Consider the following 26,663-nt stretch of genomic DNA (forward strand, 5'->3'; position numbering starts at 1 on the left):
GGCTAATGTCTCATAAGGGATGCTGCCGTGCCCAAATTTATAGTTTACAGAATGGGGCATAATTTGCATAATTTTTACTTGTAAAGCAGGTTGAGCACATGCAAATCAAGGCCCACCTTTTCCCAAAAAGGGTCATCAGAAAATCGAGCAAAAGGCAAATCCAGCGTGCAAGGTCAGAGGCCTGATTCTGCAAAACGTCCACATCATCAGAAAATCTACCCGGTTATAGGTAAATTGTGAAACATATATATCCTGTGGAAAATGGCTGGTACACTTTAAAATGAATTATGTACATCTTGATAACATTAATCCTTCTGTTATAGTTAGAACCAATTGGGACTCTCAATGGATTTTGAAAAGAGACACAAAGAAAAGTATTATGGTTGACAGAATAATAGAATTGCCATAAGATAAACTTAGTGAGTGGGTCATGTAGGTTAGATTCCTGACAGATTTTACTTATTTTGATGGCAATGATTCCAGAAAAGCAACACAGACAATAATGTAAATATTCATCCATGCACCCATTACAAATACAGTAATAGCATCTCAAGGGGAGTAATTCTGACCTCTTGCTATCCATAGTGGAAGCCAATGTTTGAAACTCTGTCTCCATGGCACTAAATAAACAGTCTCAACTGAAGGACAATCTGATTCTGCATTCTTTCTTCCATACACTATTGGTATTGGCATTATGGGCTTATGTGGCTCTACACTTGCATTCAGCGCATTTGTTAGCAATCTTATCTACTTTGTGTGTCAAAACCAGTGTTGTATTTGTGCACTTACGTAGAACCTTTTGTTATCTTTGTTCATACTTTTTGACTCAAGGTAATGGCTGGAAATATTCACTGGTTGCAGAGGATTTTTTTGAGAAATTTACTAGTTGGATCGGAAAGGATAAATAGCCTTATGTGGATTTTCAGAAGGTGGTTGATGAACTGTCTCAGAAGAAACTTATTCGAAAAATTAAAGCAATTGATAAAACTGAAAATGTGCCAGCACTGATACAATTTACTTGCCAGACTGGAAACAGTTTAGGTCCAACTTTCCTGTAGGTAGTGGGAATCAGGACCATGTCCAGGTTGTGTCCAAACACGTCTCTGGGCTTTCAGGTAGCACAATTTTGTGGTCCCCGGGGCCTTAAACTGACCTGACCTGGAGTCGGGTCTGCTGCCACTTTCGCAGACCCAATTCAATGTTGGGATGGAGCATTTCCAATGAAAGCCCCATATCAGCTGCTATCTTTGTTTGAAAACTGAAGGTCGATCGACACCGTAGTTGGCAGATGTTGAGGTGGCTTAAAGATGCGGCTCCGAGTGTGAATACTGACATTCGTACTTTAACACTTGTTGCTGTGCAATATTGAAATGCGCCTCTGAAAGGTGGCCCAGCATCACTAAATTTATGAAACCATCCCAGACTCCTTGGAACCTTTGCTCTGCTGCATCAGAAACCCCTCAACAACCAAATTGATGGTTCAACCTGGCTCATCTCCCCCACTGAATGTGTCTGCATTCAGGGCTGAAGTATTGTAGAAACAAAGAAGCGATCATGGGCAGGAAAAGCAGCCCCCACAGCCCTAGCCTTTTTCTGAGAGTAAACGACAGTACCCCTGGCTGCCTTAGAGATGACAATTGCTCCTGGGCGTACTGCTGAGGCTCCTGATCTCCCACTGATTGGATTGACAGCCATTGGGGGTGAGCTGCTGTCCGCAATAGAACGGATTTATTTGGCTGCCACTGTAAAATTGAGGAGCTTGTTTCTGCCGGCCGCCTGTGCATGCCGTAACCCACTGTTCCAGCCGATGTTGGGTTGTTCGCCCAATCAGCAGAATTCAGTCTACAGTATTTATGGGGACAGATGACAAGTCCAACATGCTGCTTTGTTCCATCTGGGAAAACTATTCTTCTCCATGCAAGACTACAGTACCATATCTCCCTCTCCTTGTTCCTGCAGGAAAAATGGGCACATAATGTCTGAGGGAGAAGGGAGGGTTGCAGGTGGAGCACGGGGAAATGCTAGCAGCCTTCACAATGACTCATCCGAGAGCATGCTGAGCACAGTATTGTGGAGAAGGCGTCAGTGCTGCAGAAGCTTCAAAGTCTCCAAGGCCAGCTCTGATCACATCCTTTTGTTTCATACAAGCCTCAGGAATCAGTAAACCTCTTTACTCTGAGGAAATCCTTGAACAGCAGCAGGAGGAATAGAAGTGTGAGGATGCACTGTCACATTTGACTCGTGCACCATCCACCAGCACAGATACTGCCACCTCGGTGGCTCCATGCGTGTGCCCAAATAATGACACTGATGAAGAGTACAGTACTAATACACAGGAGGAGGTGTCAGAGACAGAGAGGTCAGGGGACAGTTCCATTTGAAGGGGAGTGGACAGTCACAGTGATGTTCTGCTGGGCCTCAGAAGTCACAGTTTGAGGCTCGATAGTTGGAGATCAAGGAAGAGATGTATAACCGTCTCTCAGTGTTCCCTGAAGTTGTGAGAGCTCATGGAATGTAAGTGGAGGAGTCCATGGAGCTCCTCCCATAATATAGTGACGAAGCTCACAGCGATCTATATGTGGCAGCAACTGGAGTGCATGAAAGAGCAGTGTTATAATCTCAGTTGCTGTTACTACTGGACGGGAAGATTCGAGAACGGAACCCTGGCTCAAAAGATCAAGATCATAGAATCATACAGTGATTCGCCCCACCGAGTCTGCTTCGGCCTTTGGCAAGAGCACCCTACTTAAGCCCATGCCTCCACCCTATACCTGTAACCCAGTAACCCTACTAAGGCGCAATTTTACATGGCCAATCCATCTAATCTGCACATTTTTGGACTGTGGGAGGAAACCGGAGCACCCGGAAAAAACCTACGCAGACACGGGGGGGGAAGTTCAAACTCCACACAGACAGTCACTCAAGAATGAAATTGAATCTGGGTCCCAGGAGCTGTGAGGCAGTAGGGCTAACCACTGTGACACCGTGCTGCCCGACTTCTACTTGTTTTAGAAACCGTGGAGGAACAGAGTCGCACAACTGCCAATTATTCTTTTTTTTTCTTTTTTCAATAAATTTAGAATACTCAATTCTTTTTTTTTCCAATGAAGGGGCAATTTAGGGTGGCCAATACACTTATCTGCACATCTTTGGGTTGTGGGGTGAGACCCACGCAGACACGGGGAGAATGTGCAAACTCCACACAGACAGTGATCGGGGACTGGGATTAGACCTGGGACCTCGGTGCCGAGAGGCAGCAGTGCTAACCACGGTGTCACCGTGCTTCCCCAACTGCCAATTATTCTTAACAATAAGAAAAAAACATTTATTAAACATGAAATGTTGGATTATAATATAAAAGTCCTTTACTCCCCTCTTAGCTTCACAAATGTACTATTTTCAAAGATAACACCTCACTCTGAAACTAAATGGCCAATGCCACTCAACCGATTTTCCATGATTTCTTCTCGTAATCTCCCAGATGATTGCCACAAGAGTGTTTTCAAACTCGGTTTCCAAAAAGTCATGCTTTATAATCTTCTTTCAAACAATACTTTCCATCAACGGTTTTCATTGAGAATTTAATCCAAATTTTTCAACTACCCTTCCGCTCCACTTTTAACAAGGAATTCAGCACCAGGTTTTCCACTTCTTCTTTCAGATTTCCTTTGTTTTAAATGCCTTTGCACAAACTCGGAAGTCAGTACCCAGCAGAATACTATTGTTTCAAACACTGGAAATAAGGATGCTAAACCTTATGACTGCTTCAGGTATGTCACTTGTCTGTAGCTGGAGCCAATATCATCAGCTCTTGTCTTCCCAGGCATGATTTTAACTTCCAGAAACAATATCCTGTCCCCAAAGGCAGATCCTCTTTGTTCCTTTAACTTTAGACTTCTTGGAAACTTCTCTAGTTTGGTTAACTAGCTGATCTGTAAATTTCCTGGGTTTCTTTCTGAACCATTTTTCCATTGTATGGTTTTTCTTCTAGCAAAGCTGAGAGAGATGTTCCCTCTCTAGTCTTCTGAAACTAACTGCCATGAAATCAGTTAAAACTAAATTCAAAATGCATTCATACACTAATGGTGCCCCTGTTTACTAAACAACAACTTCATGATTCTCACAGATTGTTTACTTTTCACACTGTAACCGTCTCGAAGCACAATAGAAGCACAGTTTTATCTGAAAGTAAACCCCCCCAGATGAAAACATTTTTGGATAACATGAATCTAACTATAGGTTTTCCCTGCCTTACACAAACACCAAATTAACCCCACTTAATACTATACCTTATTTCCAATATTTACCAATACAAATATAAATCACTTAAAACTACATCTGTTTTCCTGACAGCAGTATGATGTCCTGGAAACCTGCCAGCCTGGCTGCTTGAGGTGTGCCTCTCCTCCTGCCAGTTAAAACTCGGTAATGGTAGTTTAAGGCCCTTAAATGAGAATCAATTTCCCGCTTAAATGGCCAACTGTCGGTATAATTGGAATGGGGTGGGCATGTAGACAGAAGACAGGTTGCCTGCTGGAATTAATGAGCACCACCTTCAAACCTGCCAGTGAAGGAACATAAAACCAACCCAATGCCTCTGTTCAGGTGCCGTGCCTTAAGAGGGCATTGGAAACCTGGAACTTTCAGGTGCTTTGTGCATGTTAATGCAGTGATTTGCCTTTGCCTTCTGCAAATTCTTGCTGACCTGGAGATTCCCTCATTCTTACCACCTACCCTAGTTATATTGGAGGACGGCATGATGGCACAATGGTTAGCACTGCTACTTCACAGTGCCAGGGACCCAGCTTCAATTCTGACCTTGGGTGACTTTGTGGAGTTTGCATGTTCTCCCTGTGACTGCATGGGTTTCCTCTAGGTCCTCCGGTTCCTCCCACAGTCCAAAGATGTGCAGGTTAGGTGGATTGAACATGCTAAATTGACCCTTAGTGTCAATGGTTAGGTGGGATTGTGGTGTTACACGGATACGGTGAGGGCATGGGCCAAGGTGGGGTGCTCTTTCAGAGGGTCAGTGGGCCGAATGGCCTCCTCCTGCTCTGGGAATAATTTTCAGGCTTATCACCAGCCTGTTGGGCTTACAAATGCACCGTCCACGGCCATCAAGTATAATTTAAACCCTGAATCTTTGGCTCAGAGGTAGGATGCTACCTAATGCCCAAGACCTCCTGCCCACAGACTAGCAAGTACAATTTACACTAAACCCACATTCTACGTTCCCAAAAACCCATTCCAGATTAAGATTAAAACTCTTATGTATGGGAATTTATATGGTGCGGCTCTCACTCCATGGCCACTGACCTTTCCAAATTACGACAAAAAAAAACATTTACATGCACCACAATCCTGCAGAAGTTACACTGCTGGAACAAGAGAGGCTGGAATATCCCACGTCTACTTCTCCAGTTGGGGGGATTCACTGATGAAGTGGCATCAATGTAAAAATATCATGAAGGTAGTGAGGAAAGAGGTTAGGAGGTCATTCCCAGTTGTCGTATGGGATGACTTGTCAAAAAGACTGGTTGCAACAGAGACTGCTGCCGTCTTTAAGGACAAATGAACAAGGCTTCATGGAAAAAGAACTGTCACACAGTGTACATTTATTTATTTAAGTTTGATAAAGTATTGTTGATTTCAATAATAGTTTATAGTTACATTTGGAAGAAAAGATTTTCATGCTGATAAGAATAGGTTGAAGTTCCACTGCTTGATATTTTTTAACATGATGGTCAAAATCCCATGAGGATATATTCATTAGCAATATTATTTAAAATTGTCAAAACGGCATTGAAGAGGTGCATCTGGGAATTTTACATAAGTGCATTAACTAATGCAATAAAAAAGAAACAACGATCACAATCTTTCTCATAATGTTTCTTAACTTTAATTTTTGAGGCTTGAATCCTTTAGCAACTCAAATAGATTATTTGATTTTCACATTGCATTACCCTCTATAAATGACTGTCAATGCATTGTTTGGAACATTGTAATGTTTTAATTAATTTAACATTAAGTGGGAAAATCGATCTTCTCGTGATAAGTTTTTAACTGACTTATATGTATTTCCCCAACGAGTAATTAGGTGACAATGAAATCTTCATTATAATGTCAATATTTTACAAATAATAAATACAGGTACAATACATTTTTAAGATGATTTAGCCCATAATTTTCACGTGCATTAATTTAATATGTAAATATATTCAGTGATATCCTCAGGCGAATCAAATACCCCTAAATCTGGCACTGGTACAAGTCAAATTATAAAGAAGCATCTGTGCACTTGATCAGTCAGAATCTAAGCTGTTTGAATATGTACATTTCCTTGATTCAAGTTTACATACAAGTCAATCACTTCTGGCAAATTGTTGTATACAGAAAGATATCATCAAAACATTAAAAAGATGTTAAAATCTTTAATTTCAAGTCGTTACGTCTAAAGAGGTAGGATTTCTGCTAAGTTTTGCAGTTTTGTTTTGGCATAATTTACCCAAAGTTGGCATAACTCATAAAAAAGATTGCGGAATTCAAGCACAATTTATGTTTAGTACAACTGAAGTTTCAATAATCTTTGTGTTTGTCTCAAAAACATCGTGTTGGAAGACAGCCCTGTTCTCAAACCTGATCACGCCGAAGGATGATCCAACTGCACTCATTTACAGGCTTTTGAGCCTGGTTCTTTTGGATGCAGGAACATCACTAGGCAGGATTTAAAAGCTACTGAATGTCAGTAAATTTTAAAAAAACAAAGTGACTACTTATCACAATATATTTAACAATATCTTTTCAAAGCCAATGTGGGCTACTTATTGGTGGTGAATTGACATTGTAATTGAAAGTTATTTTTTGTGATAAATATATTTTCAGTTGTATTGATAAAACTACATCAAGGGTGGGATTTCTCCCCCCCCCCCTCCCCCGCCGCCTCACTCCCCACAGTGTGTTTTCCAGCGGCGAAGGTAACTTGCCATTGGCTGCCGGCAGAATCTTTTGGTTCAGCAAATGTCTACAGCATTTTGCGTGGCTCTCCCACTCGGGAACTCGCCACGGGGGGATGTGGAGATCGCCTTCAGTGCCACCGTGAGATCCTGCCAGCAGTAAGGGCAGGAAAATCCCTCCCCAAATTACTACTCTTAAATATGTCAAGGAATATTTTAATGCATTACTTTGGAAATAAAATCATTACATTTTAAAGTTTTTTTTGAATGTCCTGGCTTATTCCAGATATTGCATTTGGAAATATAAAACTTAATTTGAGTTGAAAGTCTGAGGAAAAAATAATCACTTTTCAAAATGGGAGCAAGCTTAGACCCAATCTGCTCCCAGATCTTTGGATGGGCCCAAAACAGAACCTCTACCCCAATTTTGAACAACTTTGTTATTACTGTATCTGGGGTTGGAGAGTGGTGAAGGTTGGTGGTGAGTGGAGAGAAGATGAATAACTTTCTTCCTGGTTCCAATGGTGCTGCCACTTTAGAGGCACTTGCCCAGTTCCTGGAACCTGACCATATCCAATTTCCGAGACTTACTGTCATTTAATAAGCTTGTCCTCAGAGCTCAGCATCAGACAGGGGTGCTGAGGGCCTTTGGGGCAGGCGAAGATAGTTTTGTTTTTTGTATTAAAAACATCAGAAGGATGAGATGATTTCTCATAATTACCTTGTGAGTAGTTCGGTATATTGCGGCCTTTACATTTTAAATTAAAGTCACTCACACATCATAGCAAGATAATAGCCAAAGGATTACATTTAGGCTGGCCATATGTGGAAATGTCCAGATATGATGGACGGAAACTGATGAAATGACTCTTTATGCAATCTTCTTCTCTTCCCATTGGACCAATTTCAAGGGGTCAGCATTAATCCAGAGGTAAACTAAAATTTCCGTCTGATTGTATTTGACAGCTTTTACTGTATTTTGACTTGCACACACCTACTTCCTACCTCGTGACTCCATACCCATTAAACTGCTGAACACCCAACTTTCCTTCCAACATCAACCCTTTCCTGAAAAAACTAGCCTGTCCTGCAAACATTCACCCTAACTTCAACTTCATGATCCTCTCCAAATTTCTGGCATCTGTTGTCACTTTCCAAATCCTTGTCCACCAGTATTGACGGAAGAGAATATATAATGCTGAAGAAGTGGGTCGAGGGCAGAATCTATTTAGTCAGAGTTGAGAAACAATGGTTCTGCCGTTACACTGCTGGGTGTATTCCATAGGCCATCAACTAGTGGGAAAGATAAGAGCAGCAAATTTGAAGGGAAATTACAGAGTGGTGCAAAAACTACACAGGAATGATAATGAAATGGGATATTACAAATGTACTGGTCAGAGAGACGGCAGGGTTTCTGAAATGCATTTCGGGGAATGTTCTTGACCAGTGTGTTTCTAGCCCAACAAGAAAGGAGGCATTGCTGGATCTGATTTTGCAGAATGAAGTGGGTCAACTGAATAAAATATCAGCAGAAAAACATTTTGGTTACAATGATCATCGTCTCATAAGGTTTAGGTAAGCTATGGGGGGGTGGGGGGGATTTATGTGATGGAAGAATGGATATGATCCTGTTACAGTGGAATCAAAGGTTTGCAGGCAGAACTGTGACAGAACAATTGACTGCCTGTCAAGAGGAGATGGTCCAGGTACAATTGTGGTACCTTCCCACAAGGGAAATTGTAGGGCGACAGAAGCCAAAACTCTCTGAATGACAGAAATTATAGAGAGTAAAATGAAGCTGAAAAAGGGTGCATATGACAGCTTGATAATATGTTGATAATTCAAAAAAGGACCAGGCTGAATATGGACATTTCAAAGGGATAGTGAAAAGGGAAATAAAAACAGCAAAGAGAAAATATGAGGAGACTGGCAAGTAACATAAATGGGAATCTAAAAGTCTTTTATAGGCATATAAATAGTAAAAAGGTAGTAAGAGAGGGGAAGGGCTGATTTGCAATCAAAAAGGGGATCTACACAAGAGGCAGACGGCATCGCTGGGTTACGGAATGAATACTTTGCGCCCGTCTTTACCAGGAAGAAGATGTTGCCGAACTCGTAGTGAAAGAGCAGGTGTTGAGATACTGGATGGGATGGAAATTGGTAAAGAGCAGGTATTAGGAAGGCTGGCTGTACTTAAAGTTGATTGGAATCAGATGGGATGAATCAGAGGGAAGCAAAGCTGCAAATTGCCGAGGTACTGGCTGTAATTTTCCAATCTTCCTTCGAAATGGATGCGGTGTCAAAGGACTGGAGGACAGCACATGTTCCACCCTTGTTCAAAAAGGGTGCGAGGATAAAGCTGCAATGAGACTAGTCAGTGGTGAGAATGCTTTTAGAAGTGATAATCCAGGACAACATTAACAGTCACTTTGACAATTGTGAATTCATTAAGGAAAGTCAGCACGATTTGTTAAAGGCACATCCTGTTTAAGTAAGCTGATTGAGTTTTTTATTGAGGAATCAGAAAGGGTTTGTTACATAGTTATCTCAATCGTAAAAAGCTAGAAATTAATTGTGGTGAGAATATATATATCCTGGGATGCCACAATTACTGTTACATTGTTACTCAGCTTATGACTGCAGCACATCAATCTAATCAGTATAGCAGCCACATGCAAAGCAATAAGAAATAGCTTAATGATGCTGCAGCATTTTGAGTGTAAAGTGTGATCATTCCTTACTTGTGGGAATCAGAAGACATAACATGGTGGCAGTGGGTTGTCGGCAAGTTAAAACAGAAATAAAATTACTTTAATGACGAATTAGATTGAAAATCAACCTCTACTCCTGCCGCTTGTCAATGGGATTTCTCATTGAACCCATGGGTGAGGGTATGCTGCCAGTGGCAATAGAGAATCCCAACAGCCGGAGAATTCCGGCCCCTGACTACCTAAATGGTCTGCTCTGAGTTAAGTCAAGGGAAAGATAGCAGGATTCATGTAGTGAAACAGCAACAAAGGAAAGCATCCCAGACAAAGAGAAAGAGGCGCAAGAGCTATGGATGACCACATAAGTTCTCAGATAGGAGGCTAGAAAGAAAAAAAGAATAAAAGAAAGAATGAAAGAATGAAAGAATATGCCCTGGAAGATGACATTGAGTTAAAGGACACAATAGGCAAAGGAACCATACCACTGCATGGAATGGGTGAATGTGACAGTTTCCAGAGAAAAGGAATTCACACGACCATTCAGATTACAAAAATCTGACCCTACAACCATAAATCTGATAGTACAGAGTAACACCAGGGTGTTGCACCTGGCGCAAATCCTACTATGTCAGGAGAATTCCTGGGGAGGCCCGAAACAGGATTTGTGCCGGGTGCCAAATGGTTTCCAATGTTCCCGGCACACTCCATCTGGCTATATTCTCCCGGCTTCTGCAACTCTCTCACCCGCCTGCACAACCTGAGGTAGGCGTGAATCACTACTGAGCTGGAATTCTCCGTTGCGAGACCGCCCCGCTACCACTGCTAGTGAAGATGGAGAATTTGGCCGTGCCGTTCGCTGGCAACTGGATCCTCTACTCCCGCCGCTTGCTAATGGAATTTTCCATTAAACCCACCCAACTCCACTGGGAAATGTGCGTTGCCGGTGGGACCAGAGAATCCTACCACTAGGGAACTACCAGAGAAACCACAAACGGAGACAAGACGCTATGACCACGCAAGGGGGCTTGGAGGCAATTGTAGCCCCCAGGTGGTCAGGTCTGAAGCGGGTGGCACGTGAAGGGTGGCATTTGGCTACCCCATAGTGGGGCGTCGCTGACCTGGGAGGGTTGCTGGTACCATGAAAGTGGGGTCTTTGCGTCAAGAAGTTGGAGGGGTGGACAGCGTTAGTCTGAGATCTAGGCGGCTTTTATAAATGGTACCCCGATCTCTGAGGAGCCAGACTTGCTGGCGTCTTCCGGTCCTGCACACCTCATTCAGGGCGCTATTCACCCCAACTTCCAAAAGAATTTCTAAGTGTGGTTGGAATGTGATCTGGATCGCGCCGAATCACTCGGCAGGAATTGCACTACATTTCCCACCAGAGACCACACTTAGAATTCTTTTGGGAATATTGTGCTCATCATCCCACTCAGACACAAGGAAAGTCTGGTACAAATATACCCAGAGTATTTTGATAAGATGGTTGGATGCATTGAAGATTTTCATAATCATATCACTATTGACCCAGCGATGAAACCGGTGATTCATCCCCCAGGTAAAGTACCAACAGAACCAAGAGCGCTCCAAGAGATGGAAGAAAGTGATCACAGAGCTGACAGATATGGTAAATTCCATCATGGTGCGGCGAAGTCAAATGGACAGTTAAGAATTTTCCTGGATCCCAAAGATCTTGGCCGGCAAATTGTTGCAATAGAGGTCTCACTATGTCCTTCATGTATCCCCAAAGATAAAGCTGGCCATAATCAGAGGGAGCATCAGAAGACAGGTGGGAGCATCCCAGATATTTGGGTCCACACCCCCTTTGAAGTAAAGGCCATGGAAATAGCAGGGGAGGCCAAGGAGAGGGCAGTGGCTGACATGGAGTTCAGCATTCACCAAGGAAGTGAGAGTCCAATGTGACTCAATGCAGGTGTCCCTATCTCAAATGAGTCTTTCATCTCCCACGGATCTAACCAAGGTCTAACCCCATATCCTTTGTCTTCAGACGAGGCCAGGCCGTCTGAACAAGGACACCGACTTCACGGCACTGCTTTCACCTAAACCATCCAACATCGCAGAGACTATCGCCTTGGTGGGAAATGTTAGCAGTCAGGCTCCTGGGTCACCCTCAGGTGAGCACCACACACGTGCTGCAGCACATCAGGTGGAGGCAAGGACTCCTGAGGGAGCAGGTGGTCAGAATGCTGTCCAATCCCAGGGCACAGCTGCCACCAAGACAGATGTTGGCCTCGGGAAAAGATGATCCCCTCACTGGTGCAGATGCAAATTCAGAAACAGAATTTACAGGAGGCGGTGTCAGCAACATTCCAACATCTGCAAGAACAACTTGAGGAGTCCAATCATCTTTAGGTGCCGACAATGCGTGGCACCCAGGCCAATACTGAAAGGGTAGCGCTCATGGTGGAAGACCTAGGGTAAGAAGTCAAAGTCATGTGTCAAGATATCCAAGGCTTGAGGCACACTGTGCTGTGCATGGCTGAAATGCAGGACTGGATGGCTGTCCATTTATAATCCAGTAACACGTCCAGCTCACCCATTACTCCTGCCCTTGCTTACCTACATTTGTTCTCAGTCCCCATGTGCTTTCTAGTAAAAATTATCGTTGCCATGCTTGAATGCTTTCACAGTCTTGGCCCTCACTATCCCAGTTACCTCATCTAGCCATACAACCACCCTCATCCCACCATGCTCTCAGTTGGCCTTTGGTAATCCTACTTTTCTTGGCCCAACTGTTGGCAGTCAGCCTACAGCCATCTGTACTCTATAGTCTGGAATTCTTCCCTAAACTCCTCTGCTTCTCATCTTAAGGCTCTATTTGAACAGGTTTTTGACCAACCCTCCCAATATGTCCTTATTTGTTTCAACGTTCAGTTGTGTCTGATTGTGCTTCTGTGAAGCACCTTGGGACACTTTTCCATATTGAAGGCACTACATAAATGCAGGTTGCTGTAATTTGGCAGTGAAAGAATTTTTGAAATTATACTGATTGTTAGTGTTGCTGATTATTATTGCTTAATATCTTCATGTGAGATTCCTTTCTTGGTTATTTGAAAGAGATGTCAAACTGTATAATCAGGTTAATGCCTCTATTAAAATAGCAGATAAATGTCATTATGAAATTGCTTTCAGAATGTGATTTTAACATAATGTACGGAAAATTGTGGGGAGCATGCCCATGATTTACTGAAATGAACTCTAGCAGGTACAGCTTCCCACTGGGAATGCAATTCCATTAAATCAGATTGTGAGATTCGCCCAATATAATTTGAAATCTGACGGTCCTGAAATCATATTGCAGGATATGGGTGTACAAATGCTTTGTGTGTTCAGCTGAAATTTCTCTCACCGCTAATTTAGAAACGGCATTAACCAGTTCAAAATAAATGGTCTTTATAAATAAATAAATTTATGCTAATGTAACAGAAACAAATTTCAGGACTGTAATTTCAAAGAAATTGAAACTATATCATCACCACACAAGGTGATTCTGCATGTCAACAGACTGCATGTCAAAGCTAGAGTTCATGTTTGCAATTCCATTCATGAACCCAGAAATTATGCCGAGTGATAGTAGTGTATGAACATTTAACATGCTAGTGCTCTGAAATAGGAGCTTCGCCTTTCACTTTCCAACAATAATAGTTTGATACTAGCCACCTGAGCAGATAATATGGCAACTTCAATGTATCAAGTTCTTGTTCATTGTACTATAAAGGGGGGGGGGGATGGGGTTGGGGCAGACGCTGCTTAATCATGTGCTCGGGAAATCAAAAGCACCCCATTGCAAATGGTGAGCAAAGTAACTTGTGCACTAGATTTGTTCACTCTGAACTTCAACATAAATTAATCAGTACCCGATAATGTGCTACAATGCCTAGGCACTGCTTCCTTTGGGTAGCACCCATTTTGTGTGGGCACTGAAGGTGGGAGCACTTAAAGGGAAATAAGTGGATTCCTGCCTGCATCCCCATTGACCTCTCCCTCTGTATCCGCTGCCCCTGTCCCATATAACAAATTTGTCTGCTGCATAGCAGACACCAAACAGCTCTGCACTGTCGTGCTGCTACTGGATTTAACAGCATTTGAAGTCTAATTGCATCATGAGCAGCCAACAGCACTATAAAATTATGCATTTCCTCATCTGCCCTATTAACTGAGATGTCAAGATTGCCAGCGTTATTTTAGAGGTTAAAGAGAGAAAGAGAGAGACAGATACACACAAGGAAAGATGGAAAATTGTTGGAGAGACATACAGAATAGGAAATAAGTATAAGAGAGAAAAAAGATAAACACACACAAAGCAGCATCGGAGGGATGCAGAAACTTGCAGAGAGAATATGCGAAAAGAGAAAAAGGTATAGTAGCATAAATAGTGTTGTGTTATGTAATTTGGAATAACGCAAGCTGCCACTTGATGCAGTTTTGAGTAAAAGATGCTCCAGACTTTGAAGTGAGTTCAATGTGTTTTATTGAACTATCAGCACAGTTCTTAATGAGTTCGACTCTCTGCTAATCTAAATGTAGTAACTCAGTGTAACTGAACCAGCCTTGCTCTAAGCCACGTGCTGGTGTGTGATGCTGAGGATACACCCTGTCTCACTCGGCAGATGTTGGTCTGTAGAAAGAGGCGGGGTGTCAGTGCCTCATCCCGTTTATAGTGAAATACCACCCCTGAGTGTCCTGACTGCTCATTGGTCGTGTCCTATTCTATGTGTTCATTAGCTGCAAGTTTGCATATCATGACATCTCCCCTTTTAAAAAATATTTTGTTGGCATATGTGAATGTATTTACATGTGAATGAGTCTGTCTAACGTGACTGACGGAGGACAACAGAACAGAGCAAACAAAACAAATGTTCACAAGTCCAGTCTCTGAGGCTTGCGTCTGATTCTGGTCGAATGCCGGAGAGGTGGCGGAGGGGACGGCGGCGCCTTCACAGGCGGGATAGAAGCCTGACTGGTTGCCTCGTGGTGCGAGGTATCAGGAGGTGGCAATTCAACATATGGAAATGGAGGGGAAAGTGGTTGCGGGCAGGCAACCTTGCGCAGTGCCCGTCAATTCCTTTGCATAATGGAGCCATCAGCCATACGTACAACATAAGAGCGGGGCGCGGCCTGTCGAACAACAACAGCCAGGGCAGACCACCCGCCATCCGCTATCTTGATCCTGACAATGTCTGCCGGGGATAGCACGGCCAGATCGGTGGCATGGGCATCATAGCCCTGCTTTTGATGGTCTCTGAGCTGCTGCATCTTCTGCAGTGATCCAGGTTGGGCAGGTGTATTGCTGGAGTTGAGCCGCCGACATGCCAGTGGACAATGGAGTCGCCCTGTACACGAGCAGTGCAAGGTGTATGTCGGAAGCAGAGACCGCCGCCTTGCAGATGAGACATTTTACAATGTGCACCACTTTCTCGACTTTTCCATTGGACTGCGGATAGAGCGGACTGGAGGTGACATGCTGGAAATTGTATGACCTGGCAAATGTGGACCATTCTCGACTGGTAAAGCACGGGCCATTGTCGCTCATGACGGTGATTGGGATGCCATGCCTTGAGAACGTCTCCTTACAGGCTTTGCTGACGGTCCGAGAGGTGAGGTCCGGGAGCTTTCGCACCTCAGGGAAACTCGAGAAATAGTCGATGATCAATACGTAGTCATTACCATTCGCATGAAAGAGGTCGATGCCAACCTTCGACCACGGAGAGGTCACTATGTCATGCTGTTGGAGCGTCTCCTTGCTCTGCGCTGGCTGGAACTGCTGACAGGTAGCACAGTTCAGGACCACGTTCGTGATGTCCTGGCTGATGCTGGGCCAGTAGACAGCTTGCTGGGCTCTGCGTCTGCACTTCTTAACGCCCAGGTGTCCCTCATGAATCTGCCGCAGCACCAAGCTCTGGAGACTGAGTGGAATGACAATCCTGTCCAGCTTGAGGAGGATACCATCAATCACCGTCAGGTCATCCTTCACATTGTAAAATTATGGGCACTGCCCTTTCTGCCAGTCATTGTTGAGGTTGTGGACGACGCGCTGCAAGAGGGGGTCTTTGGCTGTCTCATAATGGATGAGAACTACCTTCTCATCTGTCGCCGGGAGAGTGCTAGCACACAGCTGCACCTGCGATTCGATGTGCTGGATGATCTCCAGCGGCTCACTGGGCGAGGTGATGGAGCGGGACAACGCATCAGCGATGATGAGCTCCTTGCCAGGTGTGTACACCAAGTTGAAGTCATACCTCCTAGGTTTAAGTAGGATTCTCTGCAACCAAGGCGAGATGTCGTTCAGGTCCTTGTGGATGATGTGGACCAGAGGCCTATGATCCCTCTCGACAGTGAATGTCGGCAGGCCGTAGGCATAATCATGAAGTTTGAGGATGCCGGTGAGAAGACCCAAGCACTCCTTCTCAATCTGAGCATATCTGGTTTCAGTGGGCATCATCACCCTTGATGCGTAGGCTACTGGTGCCCAGGATGATGTGTCATCTCGTTGAAGCAACACCGCACCGATGCCATCCTGACTCGCATCTGTGGATATCTTTGTCTCCCGGTCCGGGTTGAAGAATGCCAGGACTGGTGCAGTGGTGAGCTTGGCTTTCAGCGCCAGTCACTCTATCTGGTGTGCCGCCGTCCATTCAAAGGCAGTTGACATTTTCACCAGGTTGCGAAGGGCCGTGATGTATGTGATCATGCTTGGAATGAACTTGCCCAGAAAATTGACCATACCCAAGAAGCGCAGCACCGCCTTTTGTCCTCAGGGACCTTCATCGCCTCGATGGCCTTGATTTTGTCTGTGTCCGGGCGCAGACCACGCTGTGAGATCTGGTCGCCTAGGAAATTGAGCGTCGATGTGCCAAAACAACATTTGGACCTGTTTAACTTTAGGCCGTTGGCATGTACACGGCGGAATACCTTCTGGACACGGGCACATGTTCCTCAGGGGTCGTGGACCATATGATGATGTCATCCACGGACACTCGAACCTCTTCAATGCCTTCCATCATCTTCTCCATGATGCGATGGAATATCTCCGATGCCGAGATGATGCCAAATGGTATGCGATTGTAGCAGTATCTGCCAAAAGGCGTGTTGAAGGTGCAGAGCCTTGTGCTGGACTCTTCCAGCTGGATTTGCCAAAATCCCTGTGATGCATCCAATTTGGTGAAGAAGCGCGTCTGTGCCATCTCACTCGTGAGTTCCTCATGCTTCGGGATGGGGTAGTGTTCCCGCATGATATTCTTATTGAGATCCTTGGGATCAATGCAGATGCACAGGTCCCCCGAAGGCTTCTTTACGCACACCATCGAGCTGACCCAGTCAGTCGGTTCGATGACCTTGGATATGATGCCTTTTTGCTGAAGATCCTTGAGCTGTGCCTTCAGGCGCTCTCTCAGTGGAGCAGGGACACGTCGTGGTGCGTGGACCACTGGCTTGGCATCAGGTCGTAGCAGAATCTTGTATCGATACGGCAGCGTGCCCAACCCGTTGAACAGATCTGGATACTGGGCGAGGATGTCGTCGATGTCGGCCTAAAGATCCACATGGGAGGATGTTGTGGTGTAAATCCTTTGAATGAGGTTCAGTTGCTGGCAGGCGAACACACCTAGTAGGGATGCCCTGTCCGGCTTAACAATTTCAAAGCGTAACCGTGCTTGTGTATGTCGGTTGGATACGTGCAGACAGCAGGATCCCAGTGATGGCATTCCCGTTGTAATCCAGGAGCTTGCAGGCAGCTGGAAGGACCGTGGGGGGCTTCTTAATGCATCTGAAGTCTGCCTGTGAGAGGAGGTTGGCAGAGGCACCTGTGTCCAGCTTGAACTGGATGGGGCAGTGGTTGACATTCATCACTGCTCGCCATTCATCCTCGGAATCCCCAGCTAGGATTGACTGGACTTGCGATGAGTCTGGTGTGTCATATGTGTAATAATGCCCACACGGTAGGCGTTGTCCAGACATTCATCATCTGGATCCGTTGCACTGCCGGGATCAGAATCCTGTAGGCGTTGTTGCACACTCCGGATGCGCCGTCGTCGGAATTGGGAGCGCTGGCTCCTGACTGGTGGTGCAGATCTGCACAGGGCTGCATAGTGGCCTGGCTTCCCGTGGTTTAAACAGCGTCTGCCTCTTGCAGGGCAGTGTTTCTTTAAATGGGCAGTGCCACAGTTCGAACACGCCATGACATCGGCGTCCTGACGCTCCGTGCGTCGTTGCACATGCGCAGTGTGGTTCTCAGACGTCTGCACCTGCGCAGTGCGGGTGTCGGCCGCTTCATTATCCCGTTCGCATCGCGCATGCGTCGGGACCCGGGAAGAGCGCCCAAAATGGCCGCTTTCGTCAATGTTGAGGCGCTGCATCCGGGAGATGGCCTGCACACTCTCCGCCTCGTGGAGGCTAGTTTATCATGTTCTGCCATTTTGTACTGGGAATAGCGATTTTCAGCGTGCTCATGCACTGTGCATGTTTCAATCGCGACTGACAGGGTCATATGCTTGATCTTCAGTAACTGTTCTCTCAGAGGATCAGAGTGAACTGCAAAAATGATTTGGTCTCTGATCATGGATTCAATGATATCACCGAAGTTGCAGGATTGCACCAGCAGTCTACGGTTAGTTAAATATGAGTTGAAGGATTGGTCTTTACCTTGCAATCGCTGCTTGAATATGTAGCGCTTGAAGGTTTTGTTGGTGTCCACCTTACAGTAGCTGTCCAGGATGGTCTGAAACTTTGTCTTGTCCTGGTCTTCAGCAAAGTGAAAGGAGTTGAATATATCCAAGGCGTGATCACCCGCTGTGGTGAGGAAAAGAGCTATCTTCCGTCCATCAGACGCACCATTGAGGTCTGATGCTTCGACGTAAAGCTGAAATTTCTGTTTGAATGTCCACCAGTTGGCACTGAGATTGCCGGAGGTCCTGAGCTGGTGAGGAGCCGAAATCTTTTCCATTGTGCCGGTATACACTCGCTGGTCATTACGGATCTTGCTGAGTTGAACTAACTAGATTGAACAGACTCCTGATATCATGTTGTGTTATGTAATTTGGAATATCACAAGCTGCCACTTGATGCAGTTTTGAGTAAAAGATGTTCCAGACTTTGAAGTGAGTTCAATGTGTTTTATTGAACTATTAGCACAGTTCTCAATGAGTTTGACTCTCTGCTAATCTAAATGCAGTAACTCAGTTTAACTGAACCAGCCTTGCTCTAAGCCACGTGCTGGGCTGTGATGCTAAGGATACACCCTGTCTCACTCTGTAGATGTTGGTCTGTGGAAAGAGGAGGGGTGTGAGTGCCTCATCTCTTTTATAGTGAGATACCACCCCTGAGTGTCCTGACTGCTCATTGGATGTGTCCTATTCTACGTGTTCATTAGCTGCATGTTTTTAAGATAAAGATAGATAGTTTTTTGAAGAATAAAGGGATTAAGGGTTGTGGTGTTCGGGCCGGAAAGTGGAGCTGAGTCCACAAAAGATCAGCCATGATCTCATTGAATGGTGGAGCAGGCTCGAGGGGCCAGATGGCCTACTCCTGCTCCTAGTTCTTATGTTCTTATGTTTGCATATCATGACAAATAGTGATAGACTATTTCTACTGGTCAATGGAAATACACAGAAGTGTTGATCATCACAAAAGGAGTTAAAGAGGGCATGGTAGGAAAGATGATTGGAATGTGGAATTCTCTGTCACAGATCATGTTGAAGCAGTGTTCCAGTTTTCTTTTGAAGGGAAAATTAAATATTTTATTGCAGGAGAGGAATATTAAGAAACATGGGAATCAAGCAGGGTAGTGGAATTGGAATAGTTGACTGGGAATCTGAAACAGGGTGCGGTTCAACCAAATAATTTCAATGTGTCATTTTGGGCGAGTTTGGCGGAATGTTTCTCGTCGGCCGCACTGGCGAGATCATAGCCTGTATTCACCTGCACTCAGTCCCAAAAATGAGCCCCCACATGAATCTCACCATGCCTGGCTTCCTGGCCAACTCACGCCTCAGCAGCTTGCCGTGATCAAGGGAGAGCTGCTTTTAAAAGCTCCCTCACCACTCTCTCCCAGTAAAGAAACAAGGGTGGCAGCGCGGAGACCTGCTCGTCGTTTTGGGGCCGACGACCTGGCCAGGCTTCTCAATGCCATCGATGAGAGTCAGGGCACCCTGTTCCCCTGAGGGGATCAGGGAACCAGCAGCAGAATCAGCCATGTTGCCTGGGAAGCAGAGGCAGCTGCAATGAGTGCGGGCAGCATGCCCAGGAGCACCGCTGAACAAAGTCGGAAGAAGATGAATTACCCCCAACGATCTGCAAAGTGAACTTATCACCACTGTCCTGGCATTAGTTCCGCCTGCTACCCCTCAATTTCCTAACCCCCCCCCCCTTAAATCCACTGGCTGACACCTCGCACTCTCCCAAGCTTCTTCCGCAGAACCCCCTAATACCCATCAGCACAACCCTTTCATCTCTAGGCGCGGTGCCCACAGATGTCACCTGCAATAGACGGGGGGGGGGGGGGGGGGGGGGGCAGTGAGTTGTTAATGCCCCAGACAATTATCCTTCCCTCTCACTGACCACATGTCCATTTTCTTGCAGAAACACCAACTGATGAGGCTGGGCCATCCGCAGTCATACCTCCCCTGCCACGCAAGTGAACATCTCGGAGGAGAGCCCTGAGGAGAACATCTATCGCCCGTACCTTCCATGAGCACAAAGACACACACCTCGGTGGGTGACATTAGGGGACAGGCTTCGGGGGTACTATCAGGTGAGCACCATACAGCTGCTAATGCACATCGGGTGGAGGCAGGAACATCCAAGGGAGTCAGCAGTCAGAGGTCTGCTGGATCCCAGGACTCAGCTGGGTCCCAGCCAGATGTCGAGCCTCTGGATAAGGTTCTCCCGGAACTGGTGCAGATGATTAGCCACAGCCGCGACATTCAGGAGAGGATGTCAGCGACATTCCAGCAACTGCAAAGCTGATTGGAGTAGTCCAAAAGCCTTGAGGCACAGGGGATGGTGCCGACAATGTGTGGCACCCAGGTCAACACTGCTAAGGTGGCGACCGCAGTGGGAAACCTGAAGCATGATGTCCGCGACTTGAGTGGTGGTCTCCAAGACATGGCTCATTCTGTGACATGGCTCATTCTGTCATCATCATGTCCCATTCGATGAAGGACATATCCCAGATGCAGGTGAACATTGCCGTGGCACTGAGGACCATCGTTGAGGGCACCGATACCATGGTGCACACAATGGGAAGCTTCCAAAACTAGTACTGCCTGATGACTCAGAGGCTTCTAGAACTCACTCCAGCTGCCCCTTCATCCCATGGAGTCACCAGGGTCCGATAGGCACCCTCAGGGGGCTGGAAGCACTGGAACCCAACCTGTGGCCTTCCACCGAGGAGACTAATGTGGTCTCCAATTCTCCTGAATCCTGTCCTCTAACATCGGCGCGTCTCAAGAGCAGCAGACTTAACAGGATGGTACGGCGACATCTGTGACCCCTGTCATATGGCCGGGGCCCTCCGGCTTCTCCTCAGGTTCGTCCTCCAGTCCCTGCTAGTCCACATCCTCCACCTCAGACGAGCCGCATGTCCTCCGCCTCTTCCTCCTTCTCCCTAACTTGCATTTTGCCCCCGCTAATGTGTCAGATAGTGGAGGGCACAGCAGACCACCACAAAACGGAGGACTCTCTGGGGGAGCGTATTGTAGGGCACCGCCGGAATGGCCCAGGCATCGGAACCACATTTTCAGTAGCCCAACGCACCACTGAATAACAGCATGGTTGGCAGCATGGGCCCCATTACATTGGGTGTCCGCCTTAGTCTCAGACCTCTGCAACATTGGCGGGTAGCAGGGCAGCACAGTGGCGCAGTGGTTAAAACTGGGACTGCGGCACTGAGGACTCGGGCGAGATTCTCCGACCCCCCGCCGGGTCGGAGAATCGCCGGGGGCTGGCGCGATTCCCGCCCCCGCCGGTTGGCGGGCCCCCCTCCCGCGATTCTCCGGCCCGGACGGGCCGAAGTCCCGCTGCTAAAATGCCTGTCCTGCCGGCGTAGATTAAACCACCTACCTTATCGGCAGGACAAGGCGGCGCAGGCGGGCTCCGGGATCCTGGGAAGGGCGCGGGGCGAACTGGCATCGGGGGGTGCCCCCACGGTGGCCTGGCCCGCGATCGGGGCCCACCGATCCGCGGGCGGGCCTGTGCCGTGGGGGCACTCTTTTCCTTCCACCTTCGCCACGGTCTCCACCATGGCGGAGGCGGAAGAGACTCCCTCCACTGTGCATGCGCGGGAATGCCACTACCGGTCCCGCGCATGCGCCGGCCGGAGATGTCATTTCCGCGCCAGCTGGCGGGGCACCAAATGCCTTTTCCGCCAGCTGGCGGGGCGGAAATGAGTCCGGCGCAGGTCTAGCCCCTTAAGGTTGGGGCTCGGCCCCCAAAGATGCGGAGCATTCCGCACCTTCGGAGCGGCGCGTTGCCCAACTGATTTGCGCTGTTTTGGGCGCCAGTCGGTGGACATCGCGCCGATACCGGAGAATTTCGCCCCCGGTTTCGAATCCCGGCCCTGGGTCACTGTCCGTGTGGAGTTTGCACTTTCTCCCTGTATCTGCGTGGGTTTCACCCCCACAACCCAAAAGATGTGCAGGGTAGGTGGATTGGCCATGCTAAATTGACCTTTAATTGGTAAAAAATTTATTGGGTACTCAAATTTTTTTTAAGAACAGAAAAAAAAAACGATTGGCGGGTATCCCTTGTCCCCCATGAGCCAGCCCACCATCCTGAAGTGGTCCTCAAAGACACGAGGGATCTCCAAGTGCCCCAGGATTTACTTGTCATGCACATACCCAGGGTAACGGTCACACTGTCCATGACCCTCAGGCGGTGGTCGCACACGATCTGAATATTCAGGGAATGGATCCCTTTCCTGTTAATATAGTGCACTCCCTGAAGCTCAGAGGGTAACATGCATGCCATTGATTGACCCCTGGACCTAGGGCATTCCAGCAATGGCAGTGAAGCCTGCAGCCTGGGCATTTTGGTGCATCTTGTCCAGATCAAAAGTGATTTGTCTGATGCCCGGGCATACAGAGTATCCCCAATGCATCTGTGGGTTGAAGATTGGGAAATGCCACATAGGTCCCCGCTCAACCCTGGAATGATCAGGTGGCACAGAGTGTTAGGGCTGCAGTGACCTTCACTACCATCGGGAACGGGTGTCCTCCACCTCCACAGGGTGCCATGTACGCGAGGACATGGCACAGGTGCCACACTGTGTCCCTGTGGATACAGAGTCTTCTGCGGCATATGCTGTCCCTCAGCGCATGAAAGGACCAGCGACACCTGTACACCGTAGCCCATCACTGGCCTCCCCTTCTGGCTCCCTACTCAGCCTGATGCACGGCAGGGTGTGTGGCGGCGCCCTGCACATGTGGTGCTGCCTCCATCCTGTGTTGGCGTTGCTGCCATTTGAGCGTCTGCCCACCTCGGCTGCCACAAGCACAGCGAGGCAGCCTCCACGGGATCCACACCAGCAAACAGATTTGTTTCTGGAAGGAATTGGAGAAGGAGAGAGACTGACTATCAGTTAGGGCTTCTATCCCCAGGCAGTTTCCCGCGCCTGCGCAGTGGGGAGAGTCTCTTCCGCCTCCGCCATGGTGGAGACCGTTGCGGAGGCGGAAGGGAAAGAGTGCCCCCATGGCACAGGCCCGCCCGCGGATCGGTGGGCCCCGATCGCGGGCCAGGCCACCGTGGGGGCACCCCCCGGGGTCAGATCACCCCGCGCCCCCCCCAGGACCCCGGAGCCCGCCCACGCCGCCTTGTTCCGCTGGTAAATAGGTACTCTAATTTACGCCGGCGGGACAGGCAATTTCTCGGCGGGACTTCGGCCCATTCGGGCCGGAGAATCAAGCGGGGGGACCGCCAACCGGCACGGCCCGATTCCCGCCCCCGCCGAATATCCGGTACCAGAGACTTCGGCAACCGGCGGGGGCGGGATTCACGGTGGCCAACGGCCATTCTCCGACCCGCTGGGGGGTCGGAGAATGACGCCCCTGAAGTGTGAAGTTCTATCACAAGGCTAACCCCTCATTTGAAATAGCCTTCAGCTGTTAGGTTAGAGGCTGGTCACAGTCAAAGGGGGAGAAATTAACTTTCATGAGAGAACTTGCAGCAGGGTTATGTACTAGGTGAGTTTGGCAGTACAGATAGCGCCATCTCCCCACCCCCGAGCAATGGGGCTGTAGATCCGGTGCCCTTGAAATGCATGCCAGTAAATGGAAAAGGCTACTCACCTCCTCACTTCCCCTCAGTCGCCATTGCGCCATTTTTCCGTTTTTGTAACGGAGTACTTGACAACGCCAGTGTAACTTCTCACTGGAGAGTCGTGTGACTCCTGGGAGGCCGCTGCATTCGGCTTCAATCTCGTAAATGAGATTGTAATTAATGTAACTTGGTCTTAATGATCTTTTTGCCATTTTAGGTCGAGATTCGGAATCTGCTATCGGTAGCGGGCCAGGTGAATCTCAAAATGGTTTGCACCCGAGTCTCAATTTTCCCACGATTCAACGGACGTAACGCGGTGGCTGAATTGCACCCAGAAACTGGAAATGCTGCAAACATGCATCAGATGTGTACTTCTGTTTTCAGTTCTGATGAAGGTCAACGTCCAAAATGTTAATCTCTCTTTTCTCTTTACAGATGCTGATCTGTATTTCCAACGTTTTCTGTGAATTGATTTTCTTTAATTGTTTTTTCCTGACCAAAGCAAACACACTTTTAGAAATAAGGCAATCAGGCTCTATTTCTACATTCCCACTATTATGACTTAGTGACAAGACAACTGCTTGTTCTGTTTCTGCAGGTTTGGAATTCACCGGAGACTACTTCAACTTGCAAGCTTATATGTACTCGCTGAAACAAAGCACTGAAGGTGTCCTCTCAGTAACGTCTGCTTTGTCATATTAAGTGTACCAAAGATGTTTGTTGAGTGAGGATTTGCAGAGTGAAACCTGGCTTCAGTCACTGGCATCATTATTTACTGTTATTTTGATCAAAATTATTCAAAACAATCAGCTGTTAAAGGCACATTCTGTATTTAAACAACCAAAATTGATAAGAGGTGTATGAATCGGGTTTTATAATAATAATAATTTTTATTATTGTCACACGTAGGCTTACATTAACACCGTAATGAAGTTACTGTGAAAAGCCCCTAGTCGCCACATTCTGACGCCTGTTCAGGTACGGGTACACACAGAGGGAGAATTCAGAATGTTCAATTCTCCTAATAGCATGTCTTTTTTGATTTGTGAGAGGAAACAGGAGCGCACACAGACACGGGAGAACGTGCAGACTCCGCACAGACAGTGACTCAGCCGGGTATCGAATCTGGCTCCTGGCACTGTGAAGCCACAGTGCTAACCATTGTGCTAACGTGCTGCCCACTCATGACACACCTGTGCCAGGTAATGACTATCTCCAACAAGAGCGAATTCAACCATGTTGCCATGGCATTCAAGGGCATTGCCGTTGCTGAATCCCCTCCATCAATATTCTGGGAGTTAACATTGACCAGAAAGTTAATTGTCCCAGTCATATGAATATTGTGGCTACAAAAGCTGTACATTCTGTGCAAGTAATTTACCTCCCAACTTCCCAAACCCAGTCCAGCATATACAAGGCAGGAGTGTGATTGCATACTCCACTTGCCTGGATGAGTCAAGCTCCAACAACACACAAGAAACTCAACACCATCCAGGCCAAAGCGACCCATTTAATCAATACCCTATTCACTACTTTTAACGTTCATTCTATCCACCACCGACACACAGTGACAGCAGTGTGTACCATCTCTACAAAATGGACTGCAGCAACTTGCCAAACTTCCTTCAACAGCATCTCCCAATCCAGCGACTCCTATTACCTAGAAGAAGATACTTGGAGACACCACCACCTGAAAGGTTCCCTCCATGCCACACACCATTTTGACAACATTGTGGGTGCTTTACACCATATGGACAGCTGCAACCCTCAATGCCAGCAAAACTAAAGAGCTGGTCATTGATTTCAGGAAGCAAAGTACTGTGCACACCCCTGTCAGCATCAACAGGGCCGAGGTGGAGATGATTAGCAGCTTCAAATTCCTAGGGGTACACATCTCCAAAAATCTGGTCCACCCACATCGATGCTACCACCAAGAAAGCACAACAGCCCCTATACTTCCTCAGGAAACTAAGGACATTCGTCATGTCCAGGTTAACTCTTACCAACTTTTACAGATGCACGATAGGAAGTATCCTATCTATCTGCATCATAGCCTGGTATGGCAACTGCTCGGCCCAGGACCGCAAGAAACTTCAGAGAGTTGTGAACACAGCCCAGTCCATCAGCCTCCCATCCATTGACTCCATCAACACCTCCCGCTGCCTGGGGAAAGCGGGCAGCATAATCAAAGACCCCTCCCACCCGGCTTACTCACGTTCCAACTTCTTCCATCGGGCAGGAGATACAAAAGTCTGAGAACACACACGAACAGACTCAAAAACAGCTTCTTCACCGCTGTTACCAGACTCCTAAATGACCCTCTTATGGACTGACCTGATTAACACTACATCCCTGTATGCTTCACCTGATGCCGGTGTTATGTAGCTACATTGTGCACCTTGTGTTGCCCTATTATGTAATTTATTTTATTTTCATGTACTTAATGTTCTGTTGAGCTGATCGCAGAAAAATACTTTTCACTGTAGCTCGGTACACGTGACAATAAATAAAATCCAATCCAATCCAGTGGTTTATGAAAGTGGCTCATCATCACCTTCCCAAGGGCCATTATAGATTGGTACAAACGTTGGCCTTGCCAGTGATGCTCACATCTCATGAATGAACTAAAATTGGTGGGGTATAATTTGGGTGGTGATACTGAGGTTTCTCCTCCTATCAACCCCTGTAAAGAAATGGCTAGCCTCTGCTCCACAACTCAATCTGGCAATGCAGC

At 46.9% G+C, this 26,663-nt stretch overlaps 1 protein-coding gene across 1 annotated transcript in view; it reads right to left on the reverse strand.

Moving 5' to 3' along the window:
- Positions 1–26,663, reverse strand: part of ush2a (Usher syndrome 2A (autosomal recessive, mild)) — a 1,730,413-nt gene that overhangs the window by 504,099 nt on the left and 1,199,651 nt on the right. The window lies entirely within an intron of this gene.

This window comes from Scyliorhinus torazame, chromosome 1, assembly GCF_047496885.1.
Source record: "Scyliorhinus torazame isolate Kashiwa2021f chromosome 1, sScyTor2.1, whole genome shotgun sequence".
Taxonomy (NCBI): Eukaryota; Metazoa; Chordata; class Chondrichthyes; order Carcharhiniformes; family Scyliorhinidae; genus Scyliorhinus; species Scyliorhinus torazame.